At 42.1% G+C, this 18,205-nt stretch overlaps 1 protein-coding gene across 1 annotated transcript in view; it reads right to left on the bottom strand.

Moving 5' to 3' along the window:
• The window catches only part of LOC126176958 (adenylate cyclase type 2), a 334,232-nt gene that overhangs the window by 25,801 nt on the left and 290,226 nt on the right, over positions 1 to 18,205 (bottom strand). The window lies entirely within an intron of this gene.

Below are 18,205 nucleotides of genomic sequence, written 5' to 3'. Positions count from 1 at the left end.
GCAGAAGTGGTAGATTCGCGTCCACGTATGAGCGATCGATGCGGTTCGAAGCCAGTTCGCCACAGTTCCGGAAAGAAAAAGGTTCTCACTTTATTTGAATGTTCTTGAAATTTATATTATTATCCTCCAGACAGTGCTATTATTGCAGCCCATCTGAATGATATCCTGGGAAATGTCATTACTGACAGTCCTACGGTTTTTTATTTTTCGTAATGCTGTACTCCATTTACGTAGATTGAAATGAACTGACCCTGAGTTACGATATTTGTGATACAAGGACTCAGATAACTCCTGCGATATTTACGCTCACTTCTCTGTACGACAGAAGAGAACTACCACTTTTTCATCTTTAAAGAATAGTAAGTATTGAAAAGAAGAATTATTTCAATACTATACGGAAGTTAGAAAAGATAAATCAATTACAAGTTGAGTTACAAATTAATGAGAGCTAAAATAAAACAGTAACACTCCAAAGGAAGAATATATATTAGACACTAAAATTCAGAAATTTGAATCAAGCATGCAGGAGAAAAAAAATAAATCCGTAAATCAGCTTTCGACTTCCAGACCACAAAAGATATTGTAGTGAAAAGAAAACTGTATTATTCAACTAATGTACTGCTACATTAGACACTATCATGCCAGTTGAGTGTAACAGAAACAAGAAACAACGCAGACCATCTACGCCAGCAAATAATAGAGCTACACTTTACAGCGGAAAATAAACTGCAGTTTAACGAGAAGGAAGCAGCGAAATAATGAAAATGAAGCAACAAAAAGAAGTGAGCAGAAGCAGTAAGCTGCAGCAGTCAACAGGCCACGTACGTGTGGAATGTTGCCATAGTAACCTCTGGCTTTCAGTCTGTTTCGCGCAACTAACAATTTTCTCAGAAGACCGATGGGTCTGCACAATATATGGAGGAGTGATATAGTAATTAAGAGCTTCTACATCTACATGGTAATTCCGCAACACGAACTTTAGCGCTTGACGGTTGGTGCAGCACACCATTTTCATATCGTATCTCTGTCGTCGCACCCTAGAATATCTCGTGAGGAAGAAGAAAACCTAAATATGTCCGTGCGAACCCTAAATTCTCTAATTTTTAAGCGAGAGTCAATCTTCACTGTGTAGTTAGGAGGGGTGGGGCAACAAAATGATTTGGTGATTCAAGGAGATCGTTCATTGAAATTTTGAGAAAAGATTTCGCCGCGGTGGAACACTTACTTCTTTCAAAGTCATAATTTGCTTGTCACATCCATGAGATGGTCTCCCACCTTTAGGTATAACACAAAACGAACACGCTCTTCTTTGAACTTTCACAACGTTCTGTCAATTCTATCTTATAAGGATCCTATACTCCACAGCACTGCTGTAGAGGAAGACGTAATAACTTAGTGTAAGTAGCTTCTTGAGTGGCTCTGTCGCACGTCCTAAGTGATCTGTTTGGTTCGTCTGTCCTGCAGGACTTTCTATACGATCGTTTCTGTTTAATTTGGTTCCGGTTGTAATTCCTGAAGGTATAGTGCTGGACTACACCCAGACTAGGTCAAACGTCGAAATACTGTCCAGAAAATACACTCCTGGAAATGGAAAAAAGAACACATTGACACCGGTGTGTCAGACCCACCATACTTGCTCCGGACACTGCGAGAGGGCTGTACAAGCAATGATCACACGCACGGCACAGCGGACACACCAGGAACCGCGGTGTTGGCCGTCGAATGGCGCTAGCTGCGCAGCATTTGTGCACCGCCGCCGTCAGTGTCAGCCAGTTTGCCGTGGCATACGGAGTTCCATCGCAGTCTTTAACACTGGTAGCATGCCGCGACAGCGTGGACGTGAACCGTATGTGCAGTTGACGGACTTTGAGCGAGGGCGTATAGTGGGCATGCGGGAGGCCGGGTGGACGTACCGCCGAATTGCTCAACACGTGGGGCGTGAGGTATCCACAGTACATCGATGTTGTCGCCAGTGGTCGGCGGAAGGTGCACGTGCCCGTCGACCTGGGACCGGACCGCAGCGACACACGGATGCACGCCAAGACCGTAGGATCCTACGCAGTGCCGTAGGGGACCGCATCGCCACTTCCCAGCAAATCAGGGACACTGTTGCTCCTGGGGTATCGGCGAGGACCATTCGCAACCGTCTCCATGAAGCTGGGCTACGGTCCCGCACACCGTTAGGCCGTCTTCCGCTCACGCCCCAACATCGTGCAGCCCGCCTCCAGTGGTGTCGCGACAGGCGTGAATGGAGGGACGAATGGAGACGTATCGTCTTCAGCGATGAGAGTCGCTTCTGCCTTGGTGCCAATGATGGTCGTATGCGTGTTTGGCACCATGCAGGTGAGCGCCACAATCAGGACTGCATACGACCGAGGCACGCAAGGCCAACACCCGGCATCATGGTGTGGGGAGCGATCTCCTACACTGGCCGTACACCACTGGTGATCGTCGAGGGGACACTGAATAGTGCACGGTACATCCAAACCGTCATCGAATCCATCGTTCTACCATTCCTAGACCGGCAAGGGAACTTTCTGTTCCAACAGGACAATGCACGTCCGCATGTATCCCGTGCCACCCAACGTGCTCTAGAAGGTGTAAGTCAACTACCCTGGCCAGCAAGATCTCCGGATCTGTCCCCCATTGAGCATGTTTGGGACTGGATGAAGCGTCGTCTCACGCGGTCTGCACGTCCAGCACGAACGCTGGTCCAACTGAGGCGCCAGGTGGAAATGGCACGGCAAGCCGTTCCACAGGACTACATCCAGCATCTCTACGATCGTCTCCATGGGAGAATAGCAGCCTGCATTGCTGCAAAAGGTGGATATACACTGTACTAGTGCCGACATTGTGCATGCTCTGTTGCCTGTGTCTATGTGCCTGTGGTTCTGTCAGTGCGATCATGTGATGTATCTGACCCCAGGAATGTGTCAATAAAGTTTCCCCTTCCTGGGACAATGAATTCACGGTGTTCTTATTTCAATTTCCAGGAGTGTATATGGTAGTTACAAATTATTGGGAGGTTTTCATATAGCTATAGTATCAGCAATGCTACCCATCAGTAAAGCCTGAAAGCGAGAACTTTGAGTTGCTAGACAGAGTGTGTGTGTTGCAGAACTCCGAATGGTATTGCAGAATTAGTATTTACTACATTATTAGTTATCTGGCGCATTGAACGCTGTGAATGACATTAAATGAGAATAAGTATTGGTACTACTGGCTTAAAAGCATACAACATGTACGCTAAAATTTCAGAGAGGGTTACAATGAACGACAGATTATTTGAGATGCGGTAGAAAGTTGCGATGTAAATGGTAACGTAGCCCATTGCGCAGCTATATAACAACTGGACATTTACTTAGTGAATTGTGACTGGTTCAAAAGTTGATCATTTACATAATTTTTATTTCGTGTTTTGAGAAGTTAGTAAACAAAGTAAAAAGAGGAAAATATGGCGGTGACATTCCTGGACATTGCATGCCATTCTGTTAATGTTAAAATGTAGGTATAGGCCCTTCTGGAAAAAACGGAATTCCTTATCAGAGAACTCGGTGGCTCATTTAACTAATCTACATGTGTGTTGTTAAATAAACAGCAAGTTGTAGTTGGATTTAAATGTCAAGAACAGTCTGGAACCGCGCGACCGCTACGGTCGCAGGTTCGAATCGTGCCTCGGGCATGGATGTGTGTGATGTCCTTAGGTTTACGTAGTTCTAAGTTCTAGGGGACCGATGATCTCGGAAGTTAAGTCCCATAGTGCTCAGAGCCAGCCATAAATGTCAAGAGGAGTGGGTTTTCTCGTAAAGTTGAATTCCTATTCTAGATCATATTTAGTGCAAAAGCACCGTGATTTTCAAACTCTTGCACTTAGCATTTCCACCAGACTACAACTGTTATTTCTTTCGTAATACGCAATGAGACAGATAAACATTACGAATTATACTTTTCAAATACAACATAAGGAAAAAAATTAGAGGTCACAATCTAGAAGACGGTGGATTCGGTGTATAACGAGAATAAAGATGCACTGGAGCACGCGATTTATTGGCGATTGAAATGGTCTTGCGATAACATTTAAGTATTACGAAAAAATACAGTTTAACTGGCGTTTATGTTAGGTACTATAAATTATGTAAACTGCCGTGCTTTACATTAAAATCTATACTATGAGAGCGATCTTCTGTATGCGGTGTAGAGATCTTCTTATAGGAATCCTCCATGCTGTTCCACACGCACGATCAGCGCGCTGGAAGGAGGACTGTCTGTAAGCCTTCGTTTGAAATCGTATTTCTCTGCTACGACCAGTGCAGTGCCAGAGACTGTGCCGATGTGTGCGTTTATAGTGACGCCCATTAGCACTTGTAGAAAACCGTCTCCGGCAGTTTGACATCAGGATGACGAACGTCTATCACTACAGAGCCGGTTAAGTCGCAGACACGGCAATAGTTACAATAGCCAGTTGTTCCTGCTTAACTTTGCGGTTATCGACTGAAGCTCCAGTTTTCTTGTGTTTTACTGCGGGAAGAGTTTTGAGATTATTTTATACACGAATCGTGTTTCTCTTCTCAGAACCGTCTCTATAGCATGGGTTATTTGAACTCTGAAATTATGTCGGGACGAAGAGTACTCAAAGGTTTGGTGGAGGAAAGTTTTGTACACGAACGACAACGTTGATGAATTACACGTCCGTAACAAATGGTTCAAATGGCTCTGAGCACTATGGGACTTAACTGCTGTGGTCATCAGTCCCCTAGAACTTAGAACTACTTAAACCTAACTAACCTAAGGACATCACACACATCCATGCCCGAGGCAGGATTCGAACCTGCGACCGTAGCGGTCACGCGGCTCCAGACTGTAGCGCCTAGAACCGCACGGCCACTCTGGCCGGCCGTCCGTAACACTCTTACGACAAATCAACATAATGGAGATGTTACTAAACAAATAAATGTAGGTGGTTCTTTCACCTTAAATCACTTCAAATCGATTTTTCATAGTTGTGGCTTTTGGCGTCCCTCACTGAATCTCTGTGCGGGCAATCAACTGCCTCTCCGCAGGAAATCTTTCGGGACCAAATGTCAGCCATGTTTACTGGCCATGACGCTATCATAAGGTTGAACCCTGCTACATTACGACTTTCCACTGGAAAACTTCAGTCCTCGTTTCGAGGAAGCCAGGATACGTTATTGTTTTGATGTGATTCGTCTACAGTGCGGAAAAAAGAAATGATAACTTTTTCAAAACTTTGTAACTGTCTCCCATTGCGCTGCAATAGCTGCGCCACAACTTTGGCCACCCATGAGATTCGGGTGTCCAACTGGTTGCTGTCTTGAAGGTGTGTAGATGTGGATAAAGCTGTAGCAACAATAATGTCATCTTGTGGTGGCTCTGTAATAGTGAGAATGCGTGGCTCCCTGCGACGTCACGCTCGGTCTAAGAGACGCTTCAAACAGCTTGTCGACAAGTGCGAAATAAAGGCCACAGCTCAAAGGTTCATGTGATGTGTAAGGTGTGTTAATGACGTCACACTGTCACCATATTTCCGTGATCCTGCCCAACGCTACCGTTGACGACAGGGTCGTCACACTCTCCCTTACCCATATTTCACCTCTTCTTTTGCCGCTTCGGCGATGGAGGTCATAAATGCGACACTCAACGTTGAAATCACGCAGTTTTCTTAAGGGTGGCATAGGAAAACCTCTTAGACAGACCGCCGCTCAGAATCGACTGGAAAGGACCTCAGAGGGTGGGACAAATGGCGTCAATGGAACAACCGCTCTCCTTGCAGCGTTGATTCCCACACAATACGCCATCGGAAAAGACAGTTTGCAGTGCGTTCTTGACCATGTTTGACAATGCTCATTGGACGTTTCAAATCTAGTCTGAGGACATCGTGAGGCTTAAACCCCGCTGAACTTGATATGACCCTTTTGGAGTGTAGTGCAACCGCAATGTTTGGTCTGGTATGCAGGGTAGAACCACTGGCGACTCTTCAAAACACTTGCATTCCCTGCCTACGCTTGTGAGGCACATGTTGCATGATTCGACATCTCCTATCCTCCTTTATTACCAACGTTTTTTGACTGCAGTCTTACACGTCATCGAATAGCTATTGGCTGCTGACTTCTGTCCCTCACGCGTAAAAATTTAATACGAATGGAGCATATAAAACCTCTACATAAATCCACAGATATCATCTGAAACTCCGTATCTATCCAGACACCTTTAAGGGAGGTCGACGCCAAACGGGCCGACTTGGATCAGGAAAGGCACCACAGGACATTTTAATTTCCACTGTCTATACTTTTACAAGCAAATTCATAAAACTTTGTCAGCATGACCAGGAAGGTTTCAGGATTCACACTCGTAGCAGTGGAAGTTCAAAAACATAACAAAATAATTTTTTTTACATGTGAAGTTTCATCATTTTTTCGCATACTATTGGCTGCATTTGTTGCTATAGGTACACTTTTCTTCATAAGTAAGAGAGGCTGTTCGATGAATTTTGCACAGCATACAAACCATACTTACAGGTGTCTGAAACTCTAGAATCCATTTAATTTATGAAAAAAATGAATGAGCTGTTACGTTTTAAACTTTATGTTTAGAAAAAAAATCAAATTTTGTAGTTAATTATCTCAATTTTTACCACAGTTTTTAATAGATTTGGAAAATTCTAGAGTTTCATACACCTGTAAGTATGGTTTGTATGCTGTGCAAAATTCATAAAGAATCTCTCTTACTTGTGAAGAAAAATGTACCTATAGCAACAAATGCAGCCAACAGTAAGTGAAAAAATGATGAAATTGCATATATAAAAAAATTTATTTTGTTATGTTTTTGCATTTCCACTGTTATGAGTGTGAATTCTGAATCCTTCCTGGTCATGCTGACAAAGTTATATGAATTTATTTGTAAAAGTATAGACAGTAGAAAATAAAACGTCCTGTGGTGCCTCTCCTGCTCCAAGTCGGCCAGTTTGACGTCCTACCCCCCTTAAGAAGGGGCTCTTCTCTTTGCAATAGTCCGAAGCTCGTGGTCGTGCGGTAGCGTTCTCACTTCCCGCGCCCGGGTTCCCAGGTTCGATTCCTGGCGGGGTCAGGATTTTCTCTGCCTCGTGATGACTGGGTGTTGTGTGCTGTCCTTAGGTTAGTTTGGTTTAAGTAGTTCTAAGTTCTAGGGGACTGATGACCATAGATGTTAAGTCCCATAGTACTGAGAGCCATTCTTTGCAATAGAGAGATGAACTAGCGCTGTGGCCTACTGTAGAATTACAAGAATCTTGCACGGCTTTGACAAGCGGACGATTCGAATTCGTCGGGAAATACTGTCGCGGCTAATGGTTTTCCCTTGGCTCTGATAACACGCCTCGATTTCCGCAACACTGGACGAGGGGCAATTAATACCGATTTTTCAAAACTTCGCGTTCCGTTGCGCCCAGTAAGCGAACAAGGACGGCCGCCTAACGCGAGTTTCGCTGCGAGGCATTTTTCGGTCGAACGCAGATGTAAAGTGAGGCGTTCAGATTCCGCGGCTGGGATTATTGGCACGCACTGCGGGCTCTCGCTTTGAGTTTCGCCGGTTTAATTTCCGGCTCAGCGGTGACGTCACAGTGCGGCAGCAGCAGTAGCAGCAGCGGCGGCGGCGGCGGCGGAAGCGGCAAAGCGTTGCGCGAAGCGAAGCGGGCACCCGGCCTGCGGCGCGGTGGCGGCGCGAGCTGTGATTAAGGCGCTGGTGAGAGGAGGCGGCAGCACACACACAGAAACAGCTGCGACTACGGGCACGGGAACTGGCGTGCCTCCACACTTACTTTGGCTTCGTCCTGCAATGTGGGCGCGGCGGGGCGAAGGCGCAGCGCCAGAACACAGAATCTCATTAGCGTTACTGTCGATGACTCACACACAGCCACACACGCACACATACACACACAAGCACGTGGGTGATCCAGCAACTAAAGATCCTTTGGCTTCAATAAATTCAAGAACCTATTTTGTCAACGAAAACACGTCACATACGAAACTGAAACTCTCTGCGAAATCATTTCTTCTATTTGAGCGTATCTCTTATCTGCCCAAGAGCTTTAGAGGTAAGATAGTGTAGTCCCTCAAGTTTGTTCAGAGCATTCTCCACCTCGGCATCACTTCCTAACCATTTTCTGCCCATCTCTAGAAGCATGTTGCAAATTGGAAAGAGGAGCTTCAAAACTTCCCCATCGAAATTAGCAGCGAGCCCTCCGGGTTGCAGCAGTAATGACAGGGCAAGAATTTTCGTGAGAATGCACAATACCGATAGAAAGAACTTAAGCGACTATGATTTTCGAATCTTCGCCGTAATTCTCTTGGTGTGCCACAATACCGATCGTAGTGTCTTCATATGAAATCCGTTAGGAAAAAACACACAGAATAGAGACAGATATATATATATATATATATATATATATATATATATATATATATATATATACTGGGTGATCAAAAAGTCAGTATCAATTTGAAAACTTAATAAACCACGGAATAATGTAGGTAGACAGGTAAAAATTGACACACATGCTTGGAATGACATGGGCTTTTATTAGAAAAAAAAACACCCCATATTGTTAGACGCGTGAAAGATCTCTTGCGCGCGTCGTTTGGTGATGATCGTGTGCTCAGCCGCCGCTTTCGTCATGCTAGGCCTCCCACGTCCCCAGACCTCAGTCCGTGCGATTATTGGCTTTGGGGTTACCTGAAGTCGCAAGTGTATCGTGATCGACCGACATCTCTAGGGATGCTGAAAGACAACATCCGACGCCAATGCCTCACCATAACTCCGGGCATGCTTTACAGTGCTGTTCACAACATTATTCCTCGACTACAGCTATTGTTGAGGAATGATGGTGGACATATTGAGCATTTCCTGTGAAGAACATCATCTTTGCTTTGTCTTACTTTGTTATGCTAATTATTGCTATTCTGATCAGATGAAGAGCCATCTGTCGGACATTTTTTGAACTTTTGTATTTTTTTTGTTCTAATAAAACCCCATATCATTCCAAGCGTGTGTGTCAATTTGTACCTCTCTATCTACATTATTCCGTGATTTATTCAGTTTTCAAATTTATACTGACTCTTTGATCACCCGGTATAGAGAGAGACAGAGAGAACACGAGTTACTTTGACATTTTTCGCATTTTTTGCGGTTTTTCGATGATAATCGGATGATTCCACTTTAGTATGATGAAGTGAGTCACCCACGCCTCACCACCGGTAAAAATTCGATCAAGTAAAACATTTCCATTTCCGTGATACTGTTTCGAAAATGTAAGCGTTGCAGCTATTTTCCGTTTTTTCAGAGTCGTTCCGTCGTCGGGAAACATATTGTGTACGAATTCCGCTATAGTCAAGACGTTCGCAGACAGTTTTGCGCGAGCAAATCTGGAGAAATATTTGGAGTTTTTCAAATCATCTGTGGTATGTGACGGACGTTTGCGTCGAGTTTCGTTATGCACGTCTGTCCGTCCATTAGTGAAAATTTCACATCTCTGTTGTTCACTGCCATATAAAGATACCCTTAGTTTAGCCGGTGGCAGATTTTCGCAGATTTCAACTTGAGACCATTCAAAAGATGAAAAACGGCAATGACCTTACAGTCGGCGGACCTTCTCATCACACAGTTTATTGTAAACTATCACAGAGTGCGTAACAACGACTTGTTTCCACTGGCACTGACACAAAACCGAGACAAGAAGTCCAGGAAACATACGACATGGGTAGAAGCCTGGTACCAGTCTGCGCAGCGGGAACGCCTTATAGACCGTTACTTCCTGGATTACCCTCGTGCAGCACACACGCACACTGAAGAAGTGGTCGACATCAGCTGCAGACTCCTTCTCTATCGACAAAATTTCCTCAAAAATTTAAACCATCTAGTCAGAAGACTAACTACTTTGAAGAAATATTGCGACATTTTCCTCAGTAATCTAGAATTTGCTCCTCCGTGCAACTATGATTTGATTCGAATTATCTGTTGTGTTTCATGCTTAATGGATGAACCGCATGTGCAATGCTGATAAGTGACTGACTACTGCAAACAGTAATGCCTTTGGATCAGAAGCTAAATTCAAATGATCAATATGCACAATGGGTGTGGATGACATAGCTTAGCAAGTTGTTTATACAATTTTATATTTCTCACTAAAAGTAGTTGCTCTTATTTTTAAATCTCATCCGTGCTGTCTTATACTTGACAACCCGATTCAATCAAATAATTGTAAATAGCCACTTCGAAAAAACGAAACTTCATTTTGCGAAGGGCACCATTTAAAATTGTAATATATTAATTTACGATTGAAATTTGTCTTTTGCTAAAAAAAAGTATTGGTCAAAAATACTTAAGACAGAATATTGATTAAGCAGACGGTGCTGTCTTTAAGTAGAACAGCTGCAGAAAGCCAAGTACAGAATTGACGGTTTCTTTAAATTCGTGACGTAATGTCCAATAACTGAGTAACTCTACAAAAAGTGAACCTGGGGGTATTCATCATGGATAACGTGATGACAAAAACTGTTTGAAGGGCTATCTTCAGCAATGTGCACGGCTTTAGTCAACACTCCATCATCCGCCTCCTAGTACATGTGAAATGGCTAGTGTCTGTCAAAACTGGCCAAGTCACGTAATTTTCGAAAATGAGCTCAAGTTATCAGTTTAAATTCGAAATATATCACTATCAGGTGAAACAAGAATGTGCTTCAAAAACATTTCTTCGTCATAAATAGCACTGGATTCTAGGTCGTGCAGCAGAATGGGTCAAGTCGTACAGGCAGTGAGTTCAAAACCTGCCATATCAATCAACGAGCAACAGTTGTGATCATATCTGTAGCACAATAATTCCTTATGTAAAAATTCTTATTATTAAATTTTCCCTGAGACATTTAAGTCTCATCTTTATCTACACTAATGATGGAAGCTGAAGAAATGAATTAAGATTTGTGTCCCGGTAGGGACTCGAACCCTTACATTGTATACTCTTTGAAGGCCTGATATTTCATTTGTATATTGACAACAACAATCTTTTGCAGAAATTTCCGTATTCACGGTGTTCTTACCGCAACTCGTGCGAAGGGGATCTTCTTTCGCGATGTGCTTGTATTTTGTCATTATCGTGTATTGTAAGGTGTACATTGCGTCTGTGGTTCACATGAAATGCCTGATATTCTCACGTAAGTGAGAACAAAAATGAAGACTAAAAACAACAATATTACCCAGTTTATGTGGACTGATTCTAATAACATATATGATTACTTGCAAATCATTTTCTCTTTATTGTGTTCAAGATATGAGCAAACTACAAGCTTTCAGTGAGAGAAATTCTACTTTGAATTGCACTCAGTTTCCGGATGTTCTCCTTGATATGTCATTGCCGTATTTATGTTAAAATGATTTCTTTTATTGCTATAAAGAAAAGTAACCACAATGACACTTTGTTTTCTTGTAACTGCTTTATTCACAAGATTTTTTGAAGTTGAAAAAGATACCGTTTTATGAAACAAGGGTAAAATAATATAACATTGCAACAAATATGGCCAAGTCAAAACTTAAATTAACAAGAGAATGATTCATTATGAATCAGATTTCACAAAACAATAGAACGCAAACATTAAACCGTTAAGGATGTAACTATGAAAGAGTAACGTTTGTGGACATCCTTGTTTTGTCTCTAGAGGTTGTTTTGTCCATACTGAAAAATATGCCTTCAATGACTTGGCCAATTTTGACACTACATGCCTCATTTATAAAAAGAGATTATGGAATGCTTGGTTTTACTGCTTGTTTTAATTTTCAAATAGTAAAAGTTGTGAAACTGTTATATGTCAAATGAGAAGTGATTTTCTACGAGGACATTCTAGGTTGAAGTTGTCTCAGTCTCCTTGACGCATTCGATTTAAACGGTATCTAAAGTATAATGTTTGGACGATAGTAACTTCTTACGTTACAGACAGATTAAAATCATTTCTGACTAGATATAGAAGAAACACGTATGGAAGAGGGTTGTAGCGGGACATCCTTCTCTAGCATTTTCCTCAACAGTAGTTGTCAATACCAGTATTACTTTTCGAATTTTGGACGGGTCAGTATTATCTCAGTTGTTTTTCTGAAACCTTCCATATAATTTTATACACAGTATGTTATATTTCAAGCTAAAATTCATGAAAATGAATTACTTTATAAAATATTTTAGTTTCGATTTTATAAACGATAAGAACTAGTTCTGAGTGTACAGATAATTTTTGTTTTATTTAGAAACGTTTGAAATTACGAATTGTTGGTGCCCTTGAAATTTCTATTCTTATTTACGCAATCCTGTACTGTATACTATGTTTATTTCTGGATTCATGTGTGAAATAACAACCGAAATTAAAAGTAGCAGGAATTCATTTGTTAAGAAAAATTGTAAGCCTTTCGGAATATTGTTATTTCCGCAGAGTGTGGGAGTCGTAAGCATGTCTCTGATGTGATCGGACGTATTTTTGTACGAGAAATGTAATATCTGCTTTGTTAATGTGAAAAATTAAAATACTTTATGATATATTAAAATATGAGAAAACATATTTACGTCAAAGAGTGATGCAACAACAATCTTCAGATTTATTTAGTGCAATCCAACCGTGAGGACCTGATGTGACATCTTCAGCTTCAAGAATCAGATCTCTAGACAAGAAGAACTGGAGGCAAATTAACATGACAAGCTAAGTAAACTAGAAAGTTTATTGTAATCTTCGCTCCTCTCATATCTTCATAGAAGTCTTTGGTTATTGATTACTTGGACTGGACATTGTTTAATGTGGGCAATAGATGGAAGTAGGAAGGAGGGGGGAGACTACAGCGTACATAAGAGGAGGGACCAAACATTTAATCACAACCTCTGAATATTACCATCAGTCTTACGTCACTCGTCTCTGATTGCTGCAGTCATCCATTATCTATTGATTGTCATTTGCTGTTTGGCTGGCCGCCATGCTTTGTAAACTTGCACAGAGCGTAAGGTAATACACTGCCTAACAGCCTAACAACAACCTAGCCAACTTTGGCGAGATGGTGAACAATGACGGTCACCTACCAACATCACAGTGGGAGATCTGTAGCTCTTCTTTAGTGGTGACCTTTCACTCAGCCGCTCACAGAATGTTTGTAAAATGGCACATAACTGCGTTCAGGGTCCCACGAGGAATAATTAATGCGTAATTTACCTCTCATGCACGCCAAATGACTGACAACGAAACATTATCAACTTGAGCTCACATTTTATTCAGCAAAAACGTACAAGATATCAGACCCAGCAATCGATACCTTGAAAATTTGGGTCATATTCCTGATAGAATGCAGCTATGATCATCTGAAAGTACTGCTTTTAAACATTCGCGGGCACCGGGTGCTTATTACTGCCTCCGCTCTACTGCAGCCTTCAATAGCCCGAACGCGAAGTACTGTACAGCGGGGTGAATAAGAGATTTGCGAATTTCTGTTCTACGTTGTTAACATGCTTTATTCATTGTGTCAAAGTACGCTGGTGGCAGATTTCTCTTTGCTCTTAAAACTTTTACGTTGCGATTTACAAATGCAGTGTAAATAAATGTAACCAATTAGTGTGTCATTAAAGAAGTACCACAGAGGTATTTAATTATTAACATCGCTTCTATATGTTATTTTCTTTGAATTTTAAGGCTAGCACTGGTAAAGTGAGGTACAGTTGCAGGAGATGAGCTTTCCTTCAGTGCGATTGACACAATTAAATTGTAAATAGAAAATCATTAACTTCATTTCATAATAATTCTGCAGTCGCTTAGATTTAGGTATTCATTTTGACTCTGAGGTGTATATATGGTTCCAGAATATCAATATTGTTTGAATAATACTGAACACATACAGGATGTAAAGTGTGTAAGTGCTGACATTTCTGTTGGTGACTGAGGACGGTATGCTGAACAACTTTACGCCAGTATTTACGCTATTTTCAGATTAATAATTACAGCCATTACAAGTCGTGCGTTTTTCTATTGGGTAGTACCTCCACGCACACTTGGCAAGAGCAAGCTGTTATGTCCATTTTGCCACAGGTGTTGAAGTTTGGATTCGTGGCCGCAGAGCGGCTAGTCTATACTGGCAGGCGCAGTCCATATAGTGGTGCAGTTATGACTACACAGAAAACATTAGGTAGTAAATTATGTGCCGTGTTTGCTGGAAGACTGTTAGACGCAGAGAAAATCCAGCCAACAAACTGATGTGTGTGCATACTAAGGTACACAACATATACACATATACTCATTACATCCTGTACGTGCTCGAGGTTGACTTATTAGTCACTCATATTACCTACTATTTTTCGCGTAGACTGACGAGCTCTTGAACAAGATTTCAAAACACTTTGAACAGACGGAAAACCCATCTCCCTCCTCTTCCCTTGCGTTCAACTTCCTGCGTATTCACGGTTCTGGTTGTCTCTCTGTCGTACAATACATCGGGCACTAGGTGGCTGCATCGCGGCAGAGCTAGTAACAGACAACTAGTACAGGCGAAAGTTGAAAAACTGTACTTTAAGAAGGTCATAACTGCGCACTATCAGAACTGCGATAGTGCAAGTGTGCATTTTTCTCCTTAAAGTATAAGGAGATGTTGATGCTCCACTGTGAAGTTACCAAGCAGTTACTTAAGTATCATACATCAGCCAAAACACAAATTAATAATGAATTTGTTTTAATGTATGTTGTTTCCTTTAGCCACTTTTCCTTCGTGTAATTTGCATTCAACTATGTAATATTGATAGTTGTTTGCTCATGTTGAGCAGTCTGGCGGACATGACATAAAAATGTCTGATATATCATTAAAATTCACATGTATCTACTGAAAAGCGTGATGTATGCATGTATGTCACCTCTCACAGCACTTGTGCTCTCGATGTAAATATAATAGGTAGAGTTCTCATCCAGGCGTTAAAATACTGTTCATGGTCTATATCAACGACCTGTGAAACGATGTCGATAGTATCGTCCTGCAAGTTCTCTATTAGTGTGCTGACCTTAGTGTTATTGGCCCGTTAGAAATTAGGTTACTGTTTGGAAAATATACTCAAGTTAGCAGGATTTTCCAAACAATAACCTAATTTCTAACAGCAAATAACAATAAAGTTGGGTAATTCTTAACAGTGTTCCGGCACGAGTGCTTGTTTCGTGATTTTCTTACGATAGTTCGTATGTGACCTATGGCGAGAAGAAATGTCAAAATTTGTCTTGGGCTGAACGGCGAAAGAGACGTCTGCTGACGGTAGACCCATATATGGGGCAAATGTAACGCAAAATTTCATGCCAAGGCTTTCTACGTGCAGCAAGAGTCTAGAAAACAGGTATGTAATTCGCTTTGTTCCCAGTACTTGAAACGTAATTAACGCAAAGGTGATCCCCCTCAGACAGTGTTACATCGCAATGCAGTTGCTGATTCCGTTTGTCAGGACGTGGAACACCGACAGATTGATGGTGAAGTGTTTGTTGATTACTGAGAGTTCTCACCAGCCAGCGCTACATATATCCCACATGTTTCGCTACAGTGATGATAATCAAGCTTTGTTATTTACAATACCGATCTAGAGCGTTTGCTACTGCTATAATTGAAAAGGCTTGCGATGTTGCAGGAAATGGAAACAAAGTCTCCTGTCAACTTCTCAGTGTTTAAATTAAGCGTGACTGATCAGTTTGTCGAATAAACAATGAAAAATCTTCAATAGTACTTTAGCGGATAATATGGTGATGGAAAATCAGTGTGTGATGACTCGGATATGCTTTATTTTTATCATTCGTTTCAGTACCCTTTTATTAAATAGTCACTCACTTGTTCCATTAAATTTCGGGCGTGGAGCCGCATGAATTTGACTTCTTCTAAAATTTCGGCTGTATACCGTCCGGCCATCTTCACAGTAAGTCGAGCTGAGTGAAGCTCCAGCAGTTGCTCCATCCTTTTCTTAGGCAGCACAGATACACAAGGCGCCAGAGACATTGATCGGCGGCAAAGTATGACATATGCATGGAATTAGATCTATGGTGTGCGGTCGATCCACACGATGATATCGACCGCGCAGCCATAGATCTAATTCCATGCATAATTCGTATCTATGGCTGTGCGGTCTAACCACACCATGATATCGACCACGCAGCCATAGATCTAATTCCTTGCATATGTCATACCTTTTTGCCTTCGATCAACGTCTCTGGCGCCTTGTGTATCTATGGCCGCGAGTTTAAAAGGATGGTGCAATTGCTGGAGCTTCACTCAGCTCGACTTAATGTGAAGATGGCTGGACGGTATACAGCCAGAAATATTAGAAGAAGAAGTCGAATTTACACGACTGCACGCTCGAAATTTTATGGCATGATCTTTGCGCCACGAAAACATGAAAAAAGTCACTCTTCTATTTTTGGAAATTAGAAATCCAAATTTTTTTGCTCAAGTCATGTCATATTCTCGTCTCATCAGACATTGCTTCCATTCTTTACTGGTTGTTTGCCGTGAGTCTCCTCACTAGGGCTCACCGTATTTTTTTTTCATTTTTATTCTGTATGTTTAACCTTTCCAGGTAACATTTTTTCTTTTAAGTACAGCGTTCTTAAATTGTTCATTCCAGATTTATAATGCGTACGTGCTTCTCTGCATTTGTATTCTAGTACCCCATTCCCTATACAAAGACGTATTATTTTCTTTGTTTACGTGTCGTGTTATACAGCACCATATAATTTACGCAGGCTTGCAAAACTGCTTTCCAGCAAGAGAAGACAATGAGTGCGCAGATTTATTACGCTGTTACTGTGGAAATCATTATGGACATACTTACACAGATACGCTAAGGTGAAAGCTCTGCTGTTAGGTGATCATGCAGAGTGGAACTGGTAGCGCAAAGAGAGTCACTTAGTACCTGTCGGTATGTTTTCTACCATTATTGTTTTGGAATTGTCTAACCACTTTATTACGTCAAGTGTGTTTGCGGTAAACACACTAGTTTTTCAATTTTTCCTCAGTCTAGGAAATTTGCGATAGCGCTGTGCGGACACGACAGACAGTATCTACAGTTTTAGTGCCAGTAACAAGCAAGTTTCATATGGAATTGTTCTCACCTAATCGTGTTTTCTTTCTCTGCGGACAATGGCTCCTTTCCTTGCGCTTATGCGTGCTGTGTCTTATGTCTACCTGGCGTGTCCAGTTGACTGTAAGTGATCTTTTAACAATGTGGTGTCATGTTTATGACGACGAGAGGAGGGAGAGGGTGGCGTAAAGCTTCCTCATCAAGAACAGCGCCAAGGGGGCCACAGACATTAACGTCCCGACCGGATGGAGCTATAGCTATCATCAGTCTTGTAGGCTCTCACTTCACGAGACACTGCGGAGAGATTGAAAATTTAAATCAGGACATTGATGCCAAGTCTGTTGATCAAGAAATTTACGCCACCACATCTACCACTGCCAGCCTAATACTGTTAGTGAACACTTCTTCCACCAACTGTATACTACACTACTTGCCATTAAAATTGCTATACCAAGAAGAAATGCAGGTGATAAACGGGTATTCATTGAAGAAATATATTATACTAGAACTGACGTATGATTATATTTTCATGCAATTTGGATGCATAGATCCTTAGAAATCGGTACCCAGGTCAACCACCTCTGGCCGTAATAACGGCCTTGATACCCCTGGGCATTGAGTCAAACAGAGCTTGGATGGCGTGTACAGGTACAGCTGTCCACGCAGCTTCAACACGATACCACAGTTCATCAAGAGTAGTGACTGGCGTATTGTGACGAGCCAGTTGCTCGGCCACCATTGACCAGAGGTTTTCAATTGGTGAGAGACCTGGAGAATGTGCTGGCCAGGGCAGCAGTCGCACATTTTTCTGTATCCAGAAAGGCCCGTACAGGACCTGCAACATGCGGTCGTGCATTATCCCGCTGAAATGTAGGGTTTCGCAGGGATCGAATGAAGGGTAGAGGCACGGGTCGTAACTCATCTGAAATGTAACGTCCACTGTTCAAAGTGCCGTCAATGTGAACAAGAGGTGACCGAGACGTGTAAGCAATGGCACCCCATAACATCACGCCGGGTGATACGCCAGTATGGCGATGACGAATACACGCTTCCAATGTGCGTTCACCGCGATGTCGCCAAACACGGATGCGACCATCA

This window comes from Schistocerca cancellata, chromosome 3 (assembly GCF_023864275.1).
Source record: "Schistocerca cancellata isolate TAMUIC-IGC-003103 chromosome 3, iqSchCanc2.1, whole genome shotgun sequence".
In the NCBI taxonomy this organism is placed as follows: Eukaryota; Metazoa; Arthropoda; class Insecta; order Orthoptera; family Acrididae; genus Schistocerca; species Schistocerca cancellata.
This window is presented reverse-complemented; position numbering and strand designations above follow the sequence as displayed.